Source organism: Mus musculus, chromosome 6 (genome assembly GCF_000001635.26).
Source record: "Mus musculus strain C57BL/6J chromosome 6, GRCm38.p6 C57BL/6J".
Classification (NCBI taxonomy): domain Eukaryota; kingdom Metazoa; phylum Chordata; class Mammalia; order Rodentia; family Muridae; genus Mus; species Mus musculus.
The window spans coordinates 67,103,878-67,125,439 of NC_000072.6; positions in this window are offsets into that span (position 1 = coordinate 67,103,878).

The window sequence follows — 21,562 nt, forward strand, 5'->3', positions numbered from 1 at the left end:
CTGGAACCCTTAGGTCTCAATACTAAATGCTAAAACAGCTGGCATCAGAAAAGGGGGATGATGCAGAGAGAGGGGGAGGGAGAGGGGGGAGGGAGAGGGGGAGGGAGAGGGGGGAGGGAGAGGGGGAGGGAGAGGGGGAGGGAGAGGGGGGAGGGAGAGGGGGAGGGAGAGGGGGAGGGAGAGGGGGAGGGAGAGGGGGAGGGAGAGGGAGAGGGAGAGGGAGAGGGAGAGGGAGAGGGAGAGGGAGAGGGAGAGGGATTCTGAACTGTCCACTATCCTTACACCCATTCTGGCTGTTGAACTCTGCTTTTTCACTGATATCTGGATTATCATTGCTACAGGCAATAGTGGAGGTACAAGCTGTTCTTCATGAGGCCAGAGATGGGTGATCTGAGGAAGGTGACTGTTAGATACTGAAGGAGAGTTTGTAGCCTCCCACAGAACCTAAGGAGCAGAAGTATACCATTCCGCCTACCTCAAGCTCCTCCTGACTAACTAATACAAGCGTTGTTCACAGTCCAGACTCAAGGAAGCCTGTGAGCCAAGACGCTCCAGCATCATCTGCTGCAATAATTAGAATCTAGAAACAGAAAAGGAATTTGAAATGGCATGATGAAGCATTTCCATTTTAAGAGTTGATTTAATTTTTTGAGAGATGATCTGATTGGAATAAGCTCTGTTGCATCTGAATCCTTCCATTGTTTTGGAACAATGCTGTCAGATGCAAGTGCCCTGGCCTCAGAGTCACCTGTGGCCAGTCCTGCCAGATCCAAGCCTACTTTCAAAGTATTTAGGGTACACCACATGGAGGAGAGAGGAGTGCTTCTGTTTCTCCTTTTCTACCTTCTGCTCCCAGCCTGCCTATGCTCTGGTGGGGCCTCTGACTCATTCTGGAAATGAAGAAGGGCAGGCCTACCTGGGTACTAATTTCATGTGTGTACAGTTAAAGGTCTCCAACCAAATCTACTCTATCAAAAGCTACCAAGAAAAAAAGAAAAAAAAAGTTTCTCTGCTCCAGCTGCTCCAGACTGATGATGGAACCTTGATAGAAAGTACCAAGAGGAACTAAGCAGAAATAAGGGTTTCTTGATGATTGAAAGCCCTGTTGTTAGAATAGCTATACGCCAAGAACAGGGTTATTTGATGCTGTATCCTGTTTTATGGTAAAGCAAATCTGAGAAACCAAGGGAAGAAGAATGCAGGATCAGCTGTCTTGGAGGGAGGTTTTGAAAAGTTTACTCCTTTTGGATCACTCTAGAACATCTGAGGTACTATGGAGGATGACCGTATCTGTTGGCAGAAAGGACCCCCAGTAGGTGAACCTGCTCTCTTTTAATGCTGCTGTCTTGGAAAAGGAAGACCAGAAACACCCTGGAACTTTCCAAGTGAACAGAGGATAGCATTTCAAATTAGATGCAAGAGCTGTGACACAGAGGTCTGAGGACAGTGCACGATGCTGCAGTCCCCAGAGACCTGGGGTAGGGGTGGGGGTGGGGAACACAGAGGCTTGAGGTGGCTTCACATCAAAGTGTGGATGGAAAGGACCTTGTGAAGGAGATGGGTGTCAGTGAAAGGATGTGACCAGAGCAGAGAGTGGTTTAGTCTCTAGAACCTAGCAGCATGTTGTTCAACAGAAGTGCTGTGTGACTGACTGGGTAGCTTAAGTCACAGGGTGTTGAGTCAGACACTGTTTAGTGTCTTAAGGGGTCATAACAAAGTACCACAAACTGGGCGACTCAAACGTCAGAAATGTATTGTCTCACAGTTCCGGGGGCTGGACCTAAGATCAAAGTACTGGCTGGGTGGCTCCATGCAGGGTTTTGAGAGACTGTTTTCACTGCTGTGCCTGTTGGCTTGCTGGCAATCTCCACATTTCTCGACTTCTAAGGAGGGGCTTTACAAATCTCTGCCTTCATCTCCACACAGAGTTATCCCTGTCTGCATGTCTGTCTCAGCAGTCATCACACCTTAATCGTGAGGTCTTCAAATATCCTTTTTGCAGATAAGATCAAATTTGCATAGGTTGTGACTTTCACATCTCTAGGTGGAGGTGGGGGATACAGCTACACCCCTTGCAGGTTTTCAGTTCAATTCTGCTACTTAGTGTCTTTGTCTTCCTGGAAGTATCACTGACTAGGTGTCTTGAAAAACTGTTCTCTTTCTTTTCAGCCCAGTTATCTATTTATAATGGGACAAAGAGTGTTTGTTTTGTTTTGAGACACTGTCTTACTATGTAGCCCATGCTGGTCTTGTGCATTCTATCCCACCTCTGCACCCCACCCCTACCCCCCATCCTAGGACTACAGGCCTGGCACCAAAGAATTCTTCTAGATACAAGAATTAGCATGAAGTATCTAGTGTCCATCCAGTTGTATTCACAGAGCTCTTAGGGAAGCCAAGGACTGGCAGGCACCACTTCTGAGACAGAGACAGAGGTGCCCCTGACATACTCATTCTCTTGGTTTCTTTTCTCCTCCCAACCTGAAATCTTTTCAATCTCTTCTTTCTTTCTTTCTTTCTTTCTTTCTTTCTTTCTTTCTTTCTTTCTTTCTTTCTTTCTTTCTTTCTTTCTTCCTTCCTTCCTTCCTTCCTTCCTCTCTCTCTCTCTCTCTCTCTCTCTCTCTCTTTCTTTCTTTCTTATAGCTTTAGACTTAATCTTTATTCACATAATTTTGGGGTGCTAGAAAGTAAAAGCTGTCAACTTAGGTTTTCTTCACCTCTTGCCAGGATTGTGGTAAATCTCACTACCCTGTGCCATGACTCAGAGCACTGGCATTGACTGTTGCCCATTCACCTGTCTCCTGGGCTTCTTGCCAGGCACCCAGTGTCTGGGTTTCTTGTGAGACATTAAGTGACCAAGTAGAACTATGGCACCAGTCCCCATGGGCTTCAATGTCCTGTCCCATTGACCACTGAGACCTAACAGGGACTCTGCCACCTCCATGCCTCCCCAGGTCAAGTGGGATCTTCCCTTTCTGTGCGCCAGGATGGAACGTGGGAGGTTTCTCTTTCTGAGTTTCTCTGATGGTTAGTTGCTGTGAACATTTACTTCTGGGGACTTCCTCTAATGCTCGGTGTGGGGAAGGGCACAGCACCCCTACCTCCGGGCTTCCCAGAGTTTCTGGACAGTTCTAGCCCCCAGGAATCCTTGTTCTGAAACCATCTCACCCATAGGATTTGGTTTGTTTGGTCTGATTTGGTTTTTGCTTTTTGAGACAGTGTCTTTCTACATGCACCTGACTGTCCTGGAACTCACCATGAAGACCAGTCTGGCCTCCAAATCACAGAGATCTATCTGCTCGTGCCTCGTGAGTGCTGGGATTAAAGGTGTGCCCCATCATGCTGGGCCTCTCAGCCCTGCTCTTACTAGCCTTTCCTATCATTGGGGATGCCTATCTATTGTCTCTATTTCTGACCAGGCTTGGGCTTGAAAACATCAAAACCAGAAAGGGGTTGCAGGCCCCATGCCTTTCTCCTTAATAACTCTGTCCCTGAGGCCTGAGCATTCTGCCCCAGTGGGAAATATCATGAAAGTGAAAAAATAAATTTTTTGTAAAAGTCTATCATCCTAACTTGTTTCAGTGAACGTATAAACCAGTAAGTGAATCGTGCCCAGGTTCCTTGGGAGATCCTAGCTAGCTTCCTGGAGCCCACACCTACATGCTCAGTAGGGGATCAGAACCCCTATACTTATTCTTCACGGACAGCATAGTGACTATGCTCCTGGTCCCCAAGCCTAACTCGAGTCACTGTTCTCTCTGTGCTCTCAAGCATGGCTATGGTGCTAAAGAGAGCTCATTCATGCCTGCAACGGTTGTAGTTAATATTCTACATGGTTGGCCTCCTTCCTACCTGGAACTGGTGCTTACACATGCAGTGAAACCTTTGTCACTCACTACTTGGGTGACCTTGGCTGACTTTGCCATTCCCTGCTTCCTTTTCCTAGTAGGTAAAACGGAATGGTTTTTAAAGATATGTAACACCCATAGCTGGGTTGCTATGAAGTCTTAACTAACAAGCTTGTAAGCCTCTAGTGGACCTGACAGTGGTGCTGTGGTGGATTAGCTATGGCTGCTGTTGGCTTGAGCTGGCTCCCTTTTGTCTCACCTTCCTAGAGAAGAGACTGGATGTTTGCTAAGAAGCCTCACTGCAGCAGAGTGGACTCCCCTGATAGGAGTCATCCAACTGAAGGCCTCTCCTGAGGTCCATCACAGATTCATAGTGTACTAACCACTCATCAATAACATGTAGGATATCAAGCTCGAGCAGGACAGCCTATACCCCAGACATCTAATTGAGAGAGAGGCAGACGGGAACAGGATACAAAAGAATGGTGATGGCAACAGCTAACACACTGGGTTCAAGGAGGCACAGAATCAGGGAGGGTATTGTTTCCTTACTTATTTGTGTGTTACTGTTGTCTTCTCAGCCTTCACCTTTTCCAAAAAGGGGTTTAAAGGAATCAGGTAGAAATTCTGCCCAAGAGGGCATCTGTGACCTTGGCTCAGGCCTTGGCTCAGGCCTCAGGCGGTTGACACTAGGTGCCAGAAGGTCAGGGATTGTTGGGGCTCAGGGGACAGCATGTGCCAGGGCAGCACTGTGTGGATACCCAGGTATGGATGTTTCTTTCCCAAGAGAGGACATGGCTGCTCAGTCATAGCTGTCTTCCCACCCCCTCCAACTCCCCCAACCCAGTCACCTTCAGGTTTCTATTTGAACTTGCTATCTTAACAAGCTAAAGCTTGTTTCCTAACTACTAGTCTCAGATCAAAAGGACAGACTGCTACATTCCAGGAACCATAAGAGATGAAGAGGAATAACAGGGTCATGCCCCCTTAATAAAAGTTAAAATATGCATGCTGTATACCAGAAACTAATATTTTAAAATACTCTAAATTCTGGGCTAGAGATTGGTCAATGTTTAAGAGACTAGCAGCTCTTCAAGAGGACCTGTGTTCTGTTCTCAGCACCCATATGCTGCCTTACAACCATCTATAACTCCAATTCCAGGTGATCTAGTGCCCTCTCTGGCCTTTTTGGCACTCCGTGCATGTGGTACATACCTATGCATTCGGACAAAACACTAACGTACCTAAAATTTAAAACAAAAATCTTTAAAATACTCAAAATTGACCATTTTCCAATTCTTTACTATTATGTACCCAATGGCTGTTGATATCTAACATCCCTGGTAGAAACTGTTGTGATTATAAAAAGATAAAGGGGGTCTAAGAATATGTTCTTAGAGGGTTCTGTAAGGTATGGGGGGAAAAGGGTACCTCAGAGGGCCCATGCCAAGGCATCCCCCTCCCCGAGGAACCAGCCACACAATGGTATAGTATAGAATAGAGTTTATTCAGGGCATGGGGAGGGGAGTTAAGAGGGTAATAGAGGCAGAGAAAGGCAGTGAGGGGAGATAGTAGAGGCCAGCCATGACCCTGGGGAGAGAGGGGGGAAAGGAAAGGGGCAAGAGAGAGGCAAGCTGGAAGCAGTAGTAAGAGAGAGAAAGGAGGGGGCAAGCAGCCCCTTTCATAGTGTGGGCCAAGCCTACCTGGCTGTTTCCAGTTAACTGTGGAGTGTGGAGATTAGACAGAATGCTAAAAGAAACACTGCAGAGTGCTATTCCATGGTACACTTCTTTACAATTCTCCCTTGAGGCCAGCTTCATCATGGCATTGCCAATGTAGGCATATTTACATCCCTGAAATTGGTCATTGCTACAAATCAGACCTTTGTCAGTTATTTCCTTGTACCAGCACACCACTGAAAAATCATGTCACTTAAAGCTGTAGCCACCTACTCCCTCCATTCCCATGTACTCTGATTTGTTCTCTTATGAACATACTACTTTTAAAATGTGTTTCCTTGCTTAGTGTCCTTATTCCTTGTAAGCTCTATGAGGCCAAAGTTTGGGGTTTTTTTTATTTAATTTTTGCTTTGGTTGTTTTTTTCCCCCTGACTGTGAGGCTTTTCTTGTGACCCCAGTACCCAGAAGAGTGACTAAAATAGAGATAAATTTGAATCCCATGAATGTTGGCAAGTGCTGATCCTGTGTGTAAAACTGCTGTGGTCAGCATTTTTCCACAGTCTTCCCAAGCCCCCGTGGACTCCTTCCTGACTCGTAGGCTGACCTCATTTGCAGTCACTCTCTCTCCATCCCTCCACCATGGGTCACAGCCAGCGAGTTAGTTCTTTTTGAGTGTGCTCCTAAAGAGACCAGTACTTGGAGGGCAGAGGGTGACAGATGTCTGTGAGTTCAGGATCAGCCTGGTCTACATAGAAATTTCCGGGATAGCTAGAACCACACAGTGAGACCCTGGCTCAAAACAAAAATAAAAACAAAACAAAAAACAAAACAAAACAAAGCCATGTCCATAGGATTTCTTGTCACTTAGCAGCTTTTGTCTCAGCCCTGAAAGGGCTCAGCACATGGACATGAATGTTACTGAGATGCCTGCTCCCAAATGGTCCTGGAGCAATAGCACCTACAACACCTGAAATGAATTAGATGTGAAGTCATTGACTCCGAGGCAGGCACACTGGAACAGACCCTCTGGAGATGGGGCCCAGGAACCTGTTTTTTGAGATTCTTTCTGGTGGTTCCAGGCACAACAGTTTAGGACCCACTGACCTAAGCTCTAGAGTCATGCTAAGGTAATGGCTCTTGGCTGGGGCTGCTGTGTACTCCAAGTGACATTTGGCAGTGTCTGAAAACATTTTTAGTGGTTGTAACTGAGCAGGACCCACTGGCATCTGTAATACAGAAGCCAAGAAGGCTGCTGAGAGAAGAACATAAACCCTGCTGCCCTCAAGAGTAACTAAATGTCAGTCATGTGGGGTTGGAGGGTTGTATGGTGTCTCTTGCTGCTTCTGTGCATCAAGCTAGCCCTCTCTTCTTCCCTAGAACACATTTATGACATAAAGAGTTAAATATCACTAGTGACAAAATACTCAGGTGACCCACAATCAAAACCATGGGGAGAATGGGTGAGTTGGGATCCAACAGGGTGGGTGACAGGGACACCTCTCACGGTAGTACATGCTACATTTCTTCTAGTGTGTTAGCAATACCATCTCATGTGATCCCTGGGGCACCTTCCAGTGGACACTGTTTTCGACATTTTACATATGCAGTACTGAAGTTCAGAGATGTCCAACAACTTGTCTGAGTTTGCACAGGTAGAGAGGAATTTGGACCCAGAGCGCTGTTCTCCAAAACCTTCAAGGAAATAGTCGCTATTTACAGACAGCAAAGGGGGTAAATCTGCGGTGTTTAAAAAAGAACGGCTAACCTTTGAGGCAAGGGCTGAGTCATACTCTGCTCCTAAATTCATGGGTTGAATTTCCCCACCTCTAGTACCTTAGAATGTGATTGCGCTTTTGGAGGTAAGGTCTTCAGTCACCAAAGAGGTGATTAACGGAGATGAGGCCTTCAAGGGAAACTCTCCTTCAGTATGTGCACAGGTACATGGGGGTGTGCAGGGGCCATAGTGGGAAGAACACCGTAGGAGAGATCAAACATGTCCACAGCATCCCGGACCTTCCACCCTCCAGAATGGTGAGGAAATAAAGTCTCTTGCTTAAGCTTCCTGTTCCACCGTGCTTAGTTATGGCAGCCCAGGCAGAATAATACATCCTGAATTGTCTCTGAGAACATCTCTTTTCTGGCATGCAAGTTTACAGGATGTTACCTGGAGTTGCTTCCTCTGCTCTTGAACAAAAAAGGAAATGGGAGGTACAGGCTTTGTCCTCTGTTTGTCCTGATATACATCTCAAGAGGACCCCTGGTAATTGATATTCAGCTCAAAGAACCCTGATACTGCTATGCATCTCAAGAGAATCTCAGGACCTTTTGTTTCCCTTGCCTTAGAGGCGACAATGTCCTTGGCTTTGTTAAGAGCCAGAAATCAACAGAGAAACTGAAAAGCCAGGAGAGAGCCCTGGAGGGGATCATAAAAGGTGGCAGATAACTTTGAGTGCCACCATCAGACTGAGACTTGCTGCTACACAGAATAGCCATTGGGCTTAGTGTGGTGGTGCCTACAAAGGTATTCACAACTCCGGAAGCAGAAGCAGGCATTGAACTCTGTGAGTTCAAGGTCAGCCAGGTTTACAAGAGAGCTTGTACAGCTAGGACTTCAGAAGACTCTGTCTCCAAAGGTTGGGAGGGGAGGTGTTGTACACCTGGTCAGGCTAAAAACTGAATTTCCACTCCATAGAGCACCAGACCTGAAGGCACAGCTGACTGGCATCTCAGCGCCTCACACCATAGACCACAGCCACTGGGAAGCTAGGAGGATCCTGACAGGATAGTCAGCCAGGCTCAATCAAAGCTGAGAGTGGCTCTGCCATAAACCAAGAGAGACGGAAGACTCATGTTTGACAAAGATGAGCTTAAAGCTTTTGAAAAATAAACGATGTGGCATATTTTTGCACCCCAAATCTGTACATTGAGAGTCAAAGCAACCACAAATTATTTTCAGAACTGGGCTGCCAAAAAGTAGTGTGGTAGTAAAAGGCAAAGCTAAAACCACTTCTTCCAGGAAAAGATGCACAGGGCAGGAGGCCGACCAAGGTCCAGTGTTTTTCCTTTGGTTGTTCGGCTCCCACTAGGACTAATTATGCTTGAGGGCCAGGGCTAATATTAGCAGACCAACTGGGGGAAAGTGCTTGGCGCTCAGAGAATGAAAGAGGATCTAATTAGCGTCTGCAAATCACACCGAAGCCTCCTCTGGCACTGACAGAATAGCTCCCCACATTTCCCTCCAGCCATGGAATTCTTTTTTTGTTTGGTTTGGTTTGGTTTTTGTCGAGACAGGGTTTCTCTGTGTAGCTCTGGCTGTCCTGGAACTCACTCTGTAGACCAGGCTGGCCTCGAACTCAGAAATCCACCTGCCTCTGCCTCCCGAGTGTGTGCACCACCACTCCCTGGCTAGCCCTGGAATTCTTTGAGTGGAGGAGAAACTAACACAAGCTCTTCTCAGGGTCACTGCCAGGAGGATAAGGTGGGGACCTCATCTCCTCTTCTCCCACACTGGTTGATCTCTGTGTGCAGAGGGTTAAGGAGACACGAACAAAGCCTGGCAGTTAAATGGGCAGGTGATGGCACAAGAGGACCAAGGTTCAAATCCTGGCTCCTCCATTTCCAGGGGAGGACAATTTAGCTGAAACTGTGCATATGAGGCCCCACTTCTTTATTTGCCCAAATGGGGGCGGCACCTGTAATGCTTAAATTGACTTGGGTGAGTCTACACAACCCAAGTATGAGTACACATTTGATGGATACTGCCGTTAGTTCTGCCTGGCCCGTAATGGGTGCTTTAAATACTGGGTTGGCTCGAATGTCTTTCTTCAACGCGTGCTTGCTTGCCGCTTGGTTTGTTACGGGCCAGAGAATGTGGGTGCTGCACATCCAGGATGTGTGTAAGGATACTGTCCTTACAGAGCTTACAGATGCTGCATCACCCAGTGCTTCCCTTGAAGCCTGGCTTTCTCTTAGAGGGTGTCGAGTTGTTCTTTTAAAAAGCATGCTTTGTGGAGCAGCTCAGCATGTAATCCCAGAGCTTGGGAGGTGGGAGTAGGAGGATCTGGAGTTCAAGGTCATCTTCTGCTTATAGCCAGTTCCAGGCTAGCAAGGGCTACATTGAAATTCCCACCCCTAACTCACCCCTCAAAGAAAGGGAGGAAGGGAGGCGCGGAGGAAGAAGGAAGAAACAAAGAAAGAAGCCAGGTAAAATCCTGAGCACTGTGTCTACCTTGAGAACCAAAGATTATTAGTACCCTAACCCAACCAAGAGGTAGTAGAGAACACCTTACGGTGGCGTAAAGGGTGGAGCTAGTCGGGGCCTCCTCCTCTGCAGTTTGACCTGTTATGTAAATGAAAGCCTGGCTGCAGGGTGACTAGTTCCAGGATAGGAAAGACCGGTTCCCACCAGTTCGTTTGTCTCAGCACTCATCCGGGCTGGTAACTGACTGGAGCTGGTGGAAACATTTAGTCAACTTTTTTGTAGTGGGTTAGTTTATGCGGTGCCACTGCGGGTGGGCAGCCTGCATGCCAGGGTCGGTGGGGAGCTAAGGACTTCTTCCTGTGTGTTTCATGAAATGTCCCTAGCCACCCTCAGAGGCGCGCGTGCACCTCTTCAACCCTGTTTTCAGTTGAAGAGTAAGAGAAGGCTAGCGAGCGTTGCGACACGACTTCATCGGACTGTACAGTTAGCGAGTGGTAAAGCGGCAAGTCAGCTCCCTGGGGAGACCTGCTCCAGGGTCCTCACGAGCGATCTCCGCCACACTGCCTAAGACGTGCTTGCAGAACGCCACAAATGGAGGAGGAGCTTGCTGCAGGCGGAGGGAGAGGTGGGTTGTGTAGAGAGAGCAAGACCCACACTCAAGGCCTGTGGCACGAGAGCCTTAGCAGGAGATCTGCCTCAGGAGGAATCCAGAGCAGGCTAGCCTCACTACTGATTAGCTTGAGCAAATTACCTTCTATTTCGACATCATAGTTTTGTTCGGAAAATTGTGATTGCAAATGAATGGGACAAACCCTGACAAAGAGGTAACAACACATTATTTCCAGAACTCAGGAGGTGGAGGCAGAAGCATGATGATCAAAAATTAAAGGCCAGCATTGGCTACATCCATGAGTCTCTCACCAAACCAACCAAACAGTAATGCACAGGGCTAGATATGAAGTCTGTGACAAAGCCTCTGCCTAGCATTCATGAGGCCCTAGGTTCAAACACCAGTACTTTAAGAGAGAAAGGAAAAAAGAAAGAGAGAGAAAAAAGGAGAAAAGCATTGATAAGGATGCAGAGAAATTAGAATATGTACACTGTCAAAAGGAATATATAATGCGATAACCACTGTGGAAAACAGTATAGCTGTCCTCTGAAAGTTAAAAACAGAACTGCGGTACAATTCAGCAATTTCACTTCCGAGCATATTCTCAAAAGAAGTGAAAGAACCAGACAGAGGTATTTGTGCTCATTTTTATAGATGCATCATTTCAATGATGGAGCATTCGGTCCACCAGAAGAAGAACAGATGGCTCAGTGATAGATAGCCACAACACAACAGTATTTAGCCTTAAAAGGGAAGGGAGCTATGGCACTTGCTACAGTGTGGTTAAGGATCTTAAGCTACGTGAAATATACCAGATTCTAGGAGATAGAAAGGATGGTAGGCAGGGCTAGTTTTCCAGAATATATCTAGATCATATCTATAATCTGTTTTCCATATATAATATAGTAAATACACACATATACACACACACACACTCTCTCTCTAGAATTTGACAGCTGTGACAGCAGATGAAGATACCTGCATGTCAGTTCCGTTCACAACGAGCTGTGCAGTTTTAAATGGCTGAGGTGGTAAACCTTATGTGTGTATTTCACCACAATTTAATTCTGGTCTGTGTCAGTTGAGGAGTGTTGTGTCAAACAAAATTGTGAATGACACCCTGGACGCTCCAAATGCCCCCCAAAACCAAAGGACCTCATGTTTTAGGAGAGTTTCCACTGTCCAGACCATAAAGGGGTAGAGAACACCCAGACTTTATTCAAGTGGAGGCCACACACAGAGCTTGGCATTAGGGTTAGATTTGGGGTTGTGTTCAAATCTGGGAAGAACTCTGGGTGCAATTGTTGGCTTCAAAGCAGACATTTCTCACCACCCACAGTTCCTGAAACTGGCCTCTGGGCAGGGCTTGATGAGTGAGGCCCCACTTGGGTGCCTCTACCACACACAGGTGCCTAGTTGCTACCAGCTGTCTGATCTTCCAGTGGGGGGGAAAATTCAGAACTACTTGCTCAGTCTGAAATGGCAGGCTTCTGTGTCCTTGCCAGTCTCTGTGCTGACAGGAGCATGGAAGGGCCTCTGTCCAGGGACACCATGCTGTGCTGCAGACACTGTTTCATTTAACCCTCATGGAAGCCCAAGGGGTGAGTGGCATCTATTTTTCAGATAGGAAAACCGAAGTTGAAAGAGCTGCAGTGGCTTGCTAAAAGCTGGCAAGTAGGGGAGCCTGTGTCTGAAGCTGGGCATGGTGCAGAGGTTCAACAGGGTTCATCTGCTGCATTGAAAATGAGGAGAAGAAAATCCTGGGCTGTTGTTTCCCAGTGTGTTTCATCTGAGGATTACAAGGCATTTTTTTCCTCAAGAATTGTACAGTCACATATTGATTATTGTCTCTGCAGCTAGGATTCTAACAGCAGGCCACAGCTGTCCCTGTCCTTGGGGCTTGCAGACAACTGGATAGCTGAGTGTGTGGTAAGTGCTAAGGATGAATGTTTACTGATGTGGCTGAGCCTGTGTTATTTAATCTATGTGAAGAAGGAAAGAGGAGGGGGAAAAAGAGGAGGAAGAAGAGGAAAGGAGGAGGAAGAGGAGGAGGAAGAAGGGGAGAGGAGGAGGAAGAGGGAGAGGAGGAAGAAGAGGAAGAAGAGGAAGAGAGGAGGAGAGGAGGAGGAAGAAGAGGGAGAGGAGGAGGAACAAGCACATCTAGAAAAAGAAAAAGAAAGAAAAATTTAAAAAGAGTTAACTTGTGAAGCTCTAATACTATTTTCCAGCCAGAATTCCCTGGCTTAGATAGGCTGCACCGTGACCTGTGGTCCATTCAACTCTGCTACTCCAGGGTCACCCTTGGCTCATAGGCTGCTTCAAAACAAACACAGAATTGAAGCAGAGTTGGGCTATGGCACTTTGGTGGAAGAACAACTGGGTAAAATTACTTTTAAATTGATCTTGCAGGGTCCACGAGATAGCTTGGAAAGTAAGGGTGTTTGCTGCTAAGCCCGATGACCCAGAATTCACATTACAAGGAAAGAGAACCGATCCGCAGGAGCCCGTGTCTGCATGCAGGACTCTGAAAATATGAAGCTTTACCTGAGCAGGTAAGCTGGGTAACCCTGCATGTTTTCTGTTTGTTTGTTTGTTTGCTTGCTTGCTTGCTTGCTTACTTGCTTGCTTGCTTGCTTGCTTGCAGAGCGTTCACAGGATTTCCTCTTTGTCTCTCCATACCCAAAATACTAAAAGAGGGTTCATGCCTCACTTAATAAATGCAGGCTGGGCAGACTTTATACAGGACCTGCTTTTCTAACAGCAGCCACCAGGTGAGTGTGAGTGTTGCATTAGGAATAAAACATATTTGGTTGTGTGACTAAACTTTGTGTCTTTGTGTGAATTAGTGGACCCTACAGGAGCAAAGGCTACTTAGGGAGCTCCTCCTCCTCGGGGTAGGGTGCTGTTGGTCCTGAGGCCTGGGTGCTACTGGACCTGGGTGCTGAGTGCTAGGTACTGCTGGACCTTGGAACTGGGTGCTGGACCTGGAGACTGGGTGCTTCTGTACCTGGGGATTGGGTGCTGCTGGAAATGGGGAGTGGGTGCTGCTGGACCTAAGGGCCTGGGGGATGCTGGACCTGGGGGTCTGGGGGATGCTGGACTTAATACTGCAGCCTTTTAAGTAGGAAGAGCTCAGCAGGCACTACAGTGGCAGTTGTGAAAATGTCTGGGGGAGAGTGTATGTGCTCTAAACAAAAATCCAGTTTGGAAGTTCTGGAGATGGCACAGTGGTTAAGAGTGCTTAGTGTTCATGCAGAGGACCTGGGTTTGGTTCCCAATACTCACGTCAGATGACTCATAACTACCTGTAACTCCAGTTCTAGGGGATCCGATGGCCTTCTCTGGCGTCTGAGGGTATGTGCATGAATTCAGTAGATACAAACTCAGATATATATACATAACTTTTTACAAATGAATAAATAAATCTTGAAAGGAAGGGAGAGAGGAAGGGAGGGAGGGAGGGAAGAAGAGAGAGAAAGAAAGAAAAGGAAGAAAGAAAGAAAGAAAGAAAGAGAGAGAAAGAGAGAGAGAGAGAGAGAGGAAGGAAGGAAGGAAGGAAGGAAGGAAGGAAGGAAGGAAGGAAGGAAGAGGAGAGAGGGGAGAGAGAGAGAGAGAGAGAGAGAGAGAGAAAGCTCTCTGGGGCCAGAAGGCAGATCTCTGTAAATTCGAGGCCAACCTTGTCTGCAAACCAAGTTTCAGAACAGCCAGGGCTGTTACACGGAAGAAACCCTGTCTCGAAAAACAAACAAACAAAACAACAGCAAAAGGAAACAGGCATTGTCCTATTTAAGAAATTTCTGCAACTAGGTCGGGGACTGACCTACTTCAGCCCAAGGCAGATGTGGTCTAATATGTCACAGCATTTATGCCTTAGAATGTCTGCCAAGCCCTTCATATCTTTGAACAGAGAGACCCAGCACCCTTCCCACTGGAGGAGTCCTGTTCATAATATGTGTGAGGACTCACTGTGTGCTGGGAGGAAAGCCCGGCCCTGACCAACAAAGGTCATTACCAAGGTTTGTCAAGCAGCCACAGGAGGGGGGTTCCCTCATGAGGGCAGGGGATGCTTCTGTAGAAAGGAGAGTTTCTACTGAGCCTCAAAAGGGAGGCAAGCAGATGCGAGTGTGGGGATACAAAGAGCAAAGATAGCACAGGAGTCAGAATCGTTACAACTCACCTATGAGGCAGCCACTGAGCACTGTTTTCTTCACAGTCAGTGAGGAATAAGTGTGGCCTAACAGTTGGCTTATATATCAGTTCTTTCTGCCCTCCACTGCAGCTCTCCTCCCTCCTCCTCCTCCTCCTCCTCCTTTTTGTTCTTCTCCTCTCCTCCCCCTCTTTCTTCTCTTTCTTGTCAGAAGAGTACTGATATTCAAAACATATCTGTTGAATGAATTTATTGTAAAATATGTATTCTACATTCCAAAATCTAGACTCTAACCTCCTATCTACAGCAACTGTGAAAGGAGTCATTATCAGAGGAAATATTTTAAAAAAATATCTTTAAAGCAATTAGAACTATGAGCAGACCGGATTTGTTAAGAAATGGAACAAGTTTCTAGGAACAAGTTTCCTGACAGGGTAGCTTGGTGTGATGTTCATTGAAACTGAAATGGGTTTGAATCCAGCCTCACACTGTCTGAGGTTACTAAGGGCATACTCTTTATCTTTTGAAGCCTCCATTAAAGTAAAAAATCTATTAACGGGGTAAGGCACAATTATGAATTAGAAGGATTAAAACATAAGGCACCTGTCTCCATAGCTGTAGAACATGAAACTCACCAGACACCTCCTCTGAGTGGCAGCTCCCTCCAGTGAGCACCTAGATCAACTGTATAGAATATTTAGGGGCCCTGAGCAAGTAAGAAACTTGCTTCTCCCTTTGATCTATTGGGTTTATAATCAGCCGATTAGAGTTTGCTCCAGTGTATACAAGCCAAGACATTCACAGCATCTGTCCCTGGGCAGAACACACAAGAAAGCAAACAAGAAATGTATTCCTGTTTTTGAATCTTAGGAAAAGGCCAAGGGCTATTTTTAGCTGTGGTAGGTTTGGGTTCTGGGAGGGCATGGAAGCTGTGTTTGTGTGTTTGTTACATTAAGTTTTAACATAATCCAGAGTCACCTGACTGAAGAGATCTGTGTCAGGCTGTTTTTGTTAACCAAAGAGTGGTTTGCTTGTTTTTTTCCAAGTTGACATGTTCAGACTGAATGACTAGCAAGCAGCAGACTCCAACCTAGCAGATTTCACCTAGTAAAAATAATTTTTTTTGTTGTATCAAATTTCCATGAGTTATCCTAAAAAACGGGGTGAGGTTTTTAGGTTAGAGGCAACACATCGTTGCCTTTGCTTGAGTAAGACATTCTTTTAGAAAAAAGATGTCTCGTGATTATACTTCTGTGTGTCTCACGGCCATTAGTGTTGGAAGAACAAGCTGAGATTTAGGAATCAAGACAGCGCCTCTCTAAGGAAGAGACCTGAGCTTTTTCAGGTAAAAACGTTTGTATTCTAAAGTGGCAGCAAGCAAAGAGCAGCAGAGGAGAAAGATAGTGACGGCAGCTACAGTTGATTTAGATTTGAGAGGCTGAGGAGAGGATGGGAATGGAAAGGAATGTACCATGGCCTTCAGGGTTGGACTCAACACAGTTATTCCAGAAACATTCACTAAGGGACTCGTGGGTAAGACGACAGATTAGAAGCCTCTACAATATGACCAGCTGCCGCAAGCCCCTGAGGTAGTAACTCCCCTACCATGATGGATTACAACCTCAAACCGTGAGCCAAAACAAAGCTTGCCTCTGTTAGATTGCTTTTGAGAGGTATTTTATCCCAGCAATGACTGGACTAACTGATACACTAGCCTTGTTCATTCATGACCCAACAGTTAATAAGTCAAAGTACCATTGTTGTTGATTGGCTAGTAGCAAATTTGTGTAGATGGTATTTCCAACAGCTATGATTACGTCATAGCTAATATTCTACTCTAAGGGTTATGCAGAGGGCCCAACATGTACCCCAAGCAGCTGGACTAAGGATCTATATTCTGAACTATGCACTTCCACTCTTCCACAACCAAGCCTCATGTGAATATTGTGAGTGCTTGGGCCGGAAAGATGGTTCTTTAAACCAAAAGCATACAGAGGATCAAAACTCTAAGCAATGAACTACCACCAGGTGTATAAATATCAGCACAATAACATAAGAACATAAAACCCCAAGGTAACACAATCCTCCAAAAAAGTATGAACCTGCAGCGATGGCCCCCTCTGAAGGTGAGTTACACAAAATTCAACATAAAGGATCCAGTAGAATTATTATAAGTGTGTTCAAATAATCTAAAAATGATAAAGAAAAAAAAAACTTTTGAATGAATCCCAGGAGAAGATAAAAACAAACAAATAACAAAAACAGTAGAATTAAATAAGGAAGACAATTCAAGGTAAGTAACAAAGGGGTATTGAGAGATGATTCAGTGGTTAAGAACCCTCGTTGCTCTGACAGGGGAGTGGGATTCAATTCCCCGCACCCACGTGGCAGTTCGCAACCATGCATAACTCCAGTTTCCAGGGATCTAACAAAGCCTTCTTCTGATTTCTGTGGGCTCCAGGCATGCATATGTTGTATATGATGCAGGCAAAATACTCATATACATAATAAAATAAAGAATAAATTTTTTAAAAAAGAGAAAAATGAAGAAAAGTCAGTAAAGACATTCAAAAAATAAAACAAAACGTCTGAGCAGTGGTAGCACACGCCTTTAATCCCAGCACTTGGGAGGCAGAGGCAGGCAGATTTCTGAGTTCGAGGTCAGCCTGGTCTACAGAGTGAGTTCCAGGACAGCCAGGGCTATACAGTGAAACCATATCTTGAAAAACCAAAACCAAAACCAAAACAAACAAACAAACAATAAAACAAAACAAAGAAAAGTCTAAACTGGAACATTGGAAATGAAAAATACAATAAATCAAATAAAAGGCTCCATAAAAAACAGGACATCAGAATCCCTGAGTGTGAAGTCAAGGTGGGAGAATTGAGACTTTCCAACAAAGACAAAGATAAATTAATAAGGTATAAGTGGGCTTGTCAATACTTGGAACACAACAAAAGACAACATCTAAGACTAACAGGCATAGCAGAGGAGAATAATTCTTAAAAAAAAATTGAAAAATATCATAGCAGAACATTTTAAAAATTAGGGAAAGTGAATGCCAATTCAAATAGTAGTGTTTAAAATACTAAATAGACAACATTAGAAAAGAATGTCCTTAAGTCATACTGTAATTAAACCACTGAATATACAGAATGGACAGAACAAAGAATGAATATTGAAAGTAGTCAGCAAAAGATATAAAGAAAACCCGTCAAAACAACAGCAGATTTCCTAATAGATTTGAAAGTCCAGGAAAGTGTGGAATGATGTATTTCAAGTCTAGAAAGACAACTGCCAACCCAGATTACTATATCTGAATAGCTATCTGTCATATTAGAAAAACAAAGAAAGATGTTGCATGACCAAAATCATTAATAATAATAACAATAATGATAGCAATAAAGGTAAAAGAATTCATGACCATTAAAATAGCTCTACAGAACTCTTCAGCTTGAAGAAAGACAAACATATATGTGAGGCCACAGAAAACAGTAAGCTGTAACTGAATGATTTAAACAAGAGAGGTTGGAAAAACACTGAACTCTATAAAATCAATAGAAATGGCAGGAATTACTACTTTCAAGAATAACTTTGAACATGAATTCTCCCAATTCACTAATCAAAAGGCACAGACCATCAGAATGTACTAAAAACAGGATCTCTTTAGTGCCTTCTAGAAATGCACCTCCCTATAAAAGAAAGTCACTATGTCAGGGTAAAGTATAGAAAAGGTATTCTAAAAAAAAGGAGGTAGAGAAAAAGTCAGCAACCATGTTCTCGTATCGAGAGAGAGAGAGAGAGAGAGAGAGAGAGAGAGAGAGAGAGAGAGAGAGAAGAGAGAATGAAAGCAGACTGCAGACCAAAACTAGTTCTAAAGGATAAAGATAGCCTACTGCTTAATGGAAAAACAGTTCATGACGAGGACATTACCATTCTAAATGTATACACATTGGATTGGCTATTCTTGGTTGTCAACTTGACTATATCTGGAATGAACTACAATCCAGAATTGGAAGGCTTACCTGTGATCCAGATCTTGAGCCACAGTGGCTATGAATCCCAGAAGACTAAGATCTTTGAATTCAAGGACAGCCTGGGACAAAACAAATCCCAGACCCAGTCATGGTGGTATACACCTTTAATCTGGGGCACACCTTCTGCTGGAGACCTACATAAGGACATTGGAAGAAGGAAGATTCTCTCTTCTTCCTCTTCTTGCCTTGTGGGACTGAACAATTACTAGATCTTTGGGCTTCCATTCACAGCTGGCCATTGTTGGGGAATTGGACTACATACAGACTGTAAGTTATCATAACAAATTCCCTTACTATATAGAGACTACCCATAAGTTCTGTGACTATACAGAACCCTGACCAATACGCACACCAAACCTGGTGCGTCGTGCCTGTGAGATGCACTGAAAGCAGTCCTAGGTCAGAAGTGTATAGCTGTAAGTCCCTGTATTAAAGCCAACATCGAGATCTTAGATAATAACCTAATGTCACGCTAGAGTCTTAGAAGAACAAGAAGAGCCAAAAACCCAAATTAGTAAATGAAAAGAGTTGAGATCAGGGAAAATTTGATCGAATGGAAATAGAAAAACAAACAAACAAACAAGAAGCAATGACACCTTCTGGGACAGGGGTAAGGAGCCATTACCTACTGCATCAGCTTGGAAATTTCCAGTTCTTAATAATCTGGAATTTAAGGTGCTTTATTCATGACACAAAGCAAAGTGTTCCTGGTAAAAGACAAAACAGTAGGTTAAAGAAAGTTAAACGTGATAATGTTAAGAGAAAGCTTCCCATGTCTCCTTTTCTACTCTCCAAAATGGAAGGATAATCTAAAAAGGAGACAGACAGGGTGTGACTCACAAAGAAGGTGTGTCTAGGAGAGAGGACAGTGAGGGGATTCTGGGAGACAGCAGCACACTTGGCCCTGAAAGGCCCACAGTTGCCCAATCAGAAGGCCCGTAGGGAGAGAGGGGGTGGGCGGGGGTGAGGGTGAGGTGAGAGGGAGCAAAGTGAAACCGACAAAATTTTAATTCTACCTGAAAATATTTAGGAAGTATTTATGCTTCTGCAGACATGCTTGTGGTTGAAAAGTGTACAGAAAATAAAGGCAACTTTCAAAATAAGAGAATAGTTCCAGAGGCCGCAACCACATCAAAACTGTGCAGGGGAGGTTTTCTGTTTTGTTTACTTGTTTGTTTTAATTGAATGTGTTTGATGACATTGCTGAGAAAGTACTGTCCAGCAAAAACTGAGTTTTTCTAGAAAGACAGAAGTGGGGGAGCAAGGAGGTGTGTGGGAGGGTATCAGGACATATGACTTGGCAAGGCACAAAACCAATACACCACCCAGTACACTGAGCCGATTCAAGGTCCACCTGGTCTACTGAATGTGTTCAGGCTGAATAATTCAGCAAAGCCCATCTCCAAGAACAGGTGGAGGAGGTAGCTACAGCTCAGTGGTTGAAGTATTTGTCTAGCATGTGCAGGGCCATGGGTTCAATACCTAACAAACACAGCACACACACACACACAATGAACAAACAAAACAAAACAAAACAAAACAAAACAAAACAAAACTCTGAGAAATCATGATTTGACATTGCATGGGTTTCAGGAATAAGTGAGGGGCAGCGATGAAGGTGGGTTTTGTTTTGTTGTACTGATGTAGAGCTTTCTGACTCTTAACCACACACATAAAAGTAACATCTATACAAGGACAAAGAGTGCTGAATTCCCTGCTGTGTTTGTCAGCAAACACAAAAGCCATAGGCACATCATATGAAAACCCGAGAAAGAGCTTGTGTCACATGGCATGCCAGGCAACCTCCCTTTCACATGATTACCAGGTTTGCAAAGCTGCCCTGTTGATAAAACATCATCTGCTTGAAAGCAGAAGGGGAAAGGAGGAAATACAATTGTCCCTGTACCGCATGGCTGAGAGTCATAAATAAGGAAGGGCATCTAGTAGCCAGTGCTCTATGAGCTCTGGCAGGTTTCCCTCACTGTTGCCCTCCTCTGTCATAAACATAGATAACATAAGAGTTCTGCCTATGAAGTGAGCAATGTTAAAGTCTCTGAAGCCATGCTAAGGAGCTTTGACTCCAATTGTATAAAATGATGTGACCCACTCGGGAGATTGTAGGATTGAAGACCAGAGAAGTGGGGCATGGAGTCTAATAAGAAAACTCTTATGGATCTTGAGAACTAGCAAAAGGGAGTAGGAAAATGGTGGGTGTGGGGGAAATGGATGAAGGAGAACTGTTTTGGACAGAGAGCCAGCTGGCAGGAAATATCAGCTGACCCTACATGCATGGAAAGGGGAAAATACCAAGGAGGCTTGCTATCTGTCTATGAGGATGGCTAGGTAGATCAGAGAGGCAGAGAGAGGAGTATTTAGGAAGAAGTACAGAAGGCTCTGAACTCAGTGACAGACTTGGGAAATATCCCTGTGCTAAGGTTTAGGGAGTGGCCTGACACCCAAGAGAGAGTCTGGGACTCACCAGAGAATTAAAAATAATTTAAAATTTAAAAAATGTATTTTTAAGGGGTGAATTAGTTACACTTCTGAATAGCCACATCCAACTGGCAAGAAACAGAGTAACCATTTTACACTAGAGGACCTTGGAGGAACCCAAAGATCTACAGCCTGCATTAGGGAAGACAGAAAGCTAATTCCTTAGTCTGATCAAAAATAAAAACTCTACATCAAACAGTAAAACACATCATGCAACCTTTGCTAACTGCTACTCTAAGCACCAGTTAATTCCCTCATTATAGCAGCCATTATTAAATGATAACTAAGGACCTTCCTGGGCACTCTGAAGGTGTAGGGGTTGAAAACAAACTGACGAAGCACCATTCTTTTGCCTTTTAAAAAAAGAAGACTGTTGTCCCAAATAAATAAACCATCCCTCCTCCACCCAGAGAATCTCAGGTAGTGAGCATTGGGGACCATTAAGGAAATAAAGCCAGTTGGTTACCACCAAGAGGAGAGGATGACGTAACTGCGATTGGATGACAAGGAAATATGAAGATGTGTACTGAATATCAAGCACCAAGG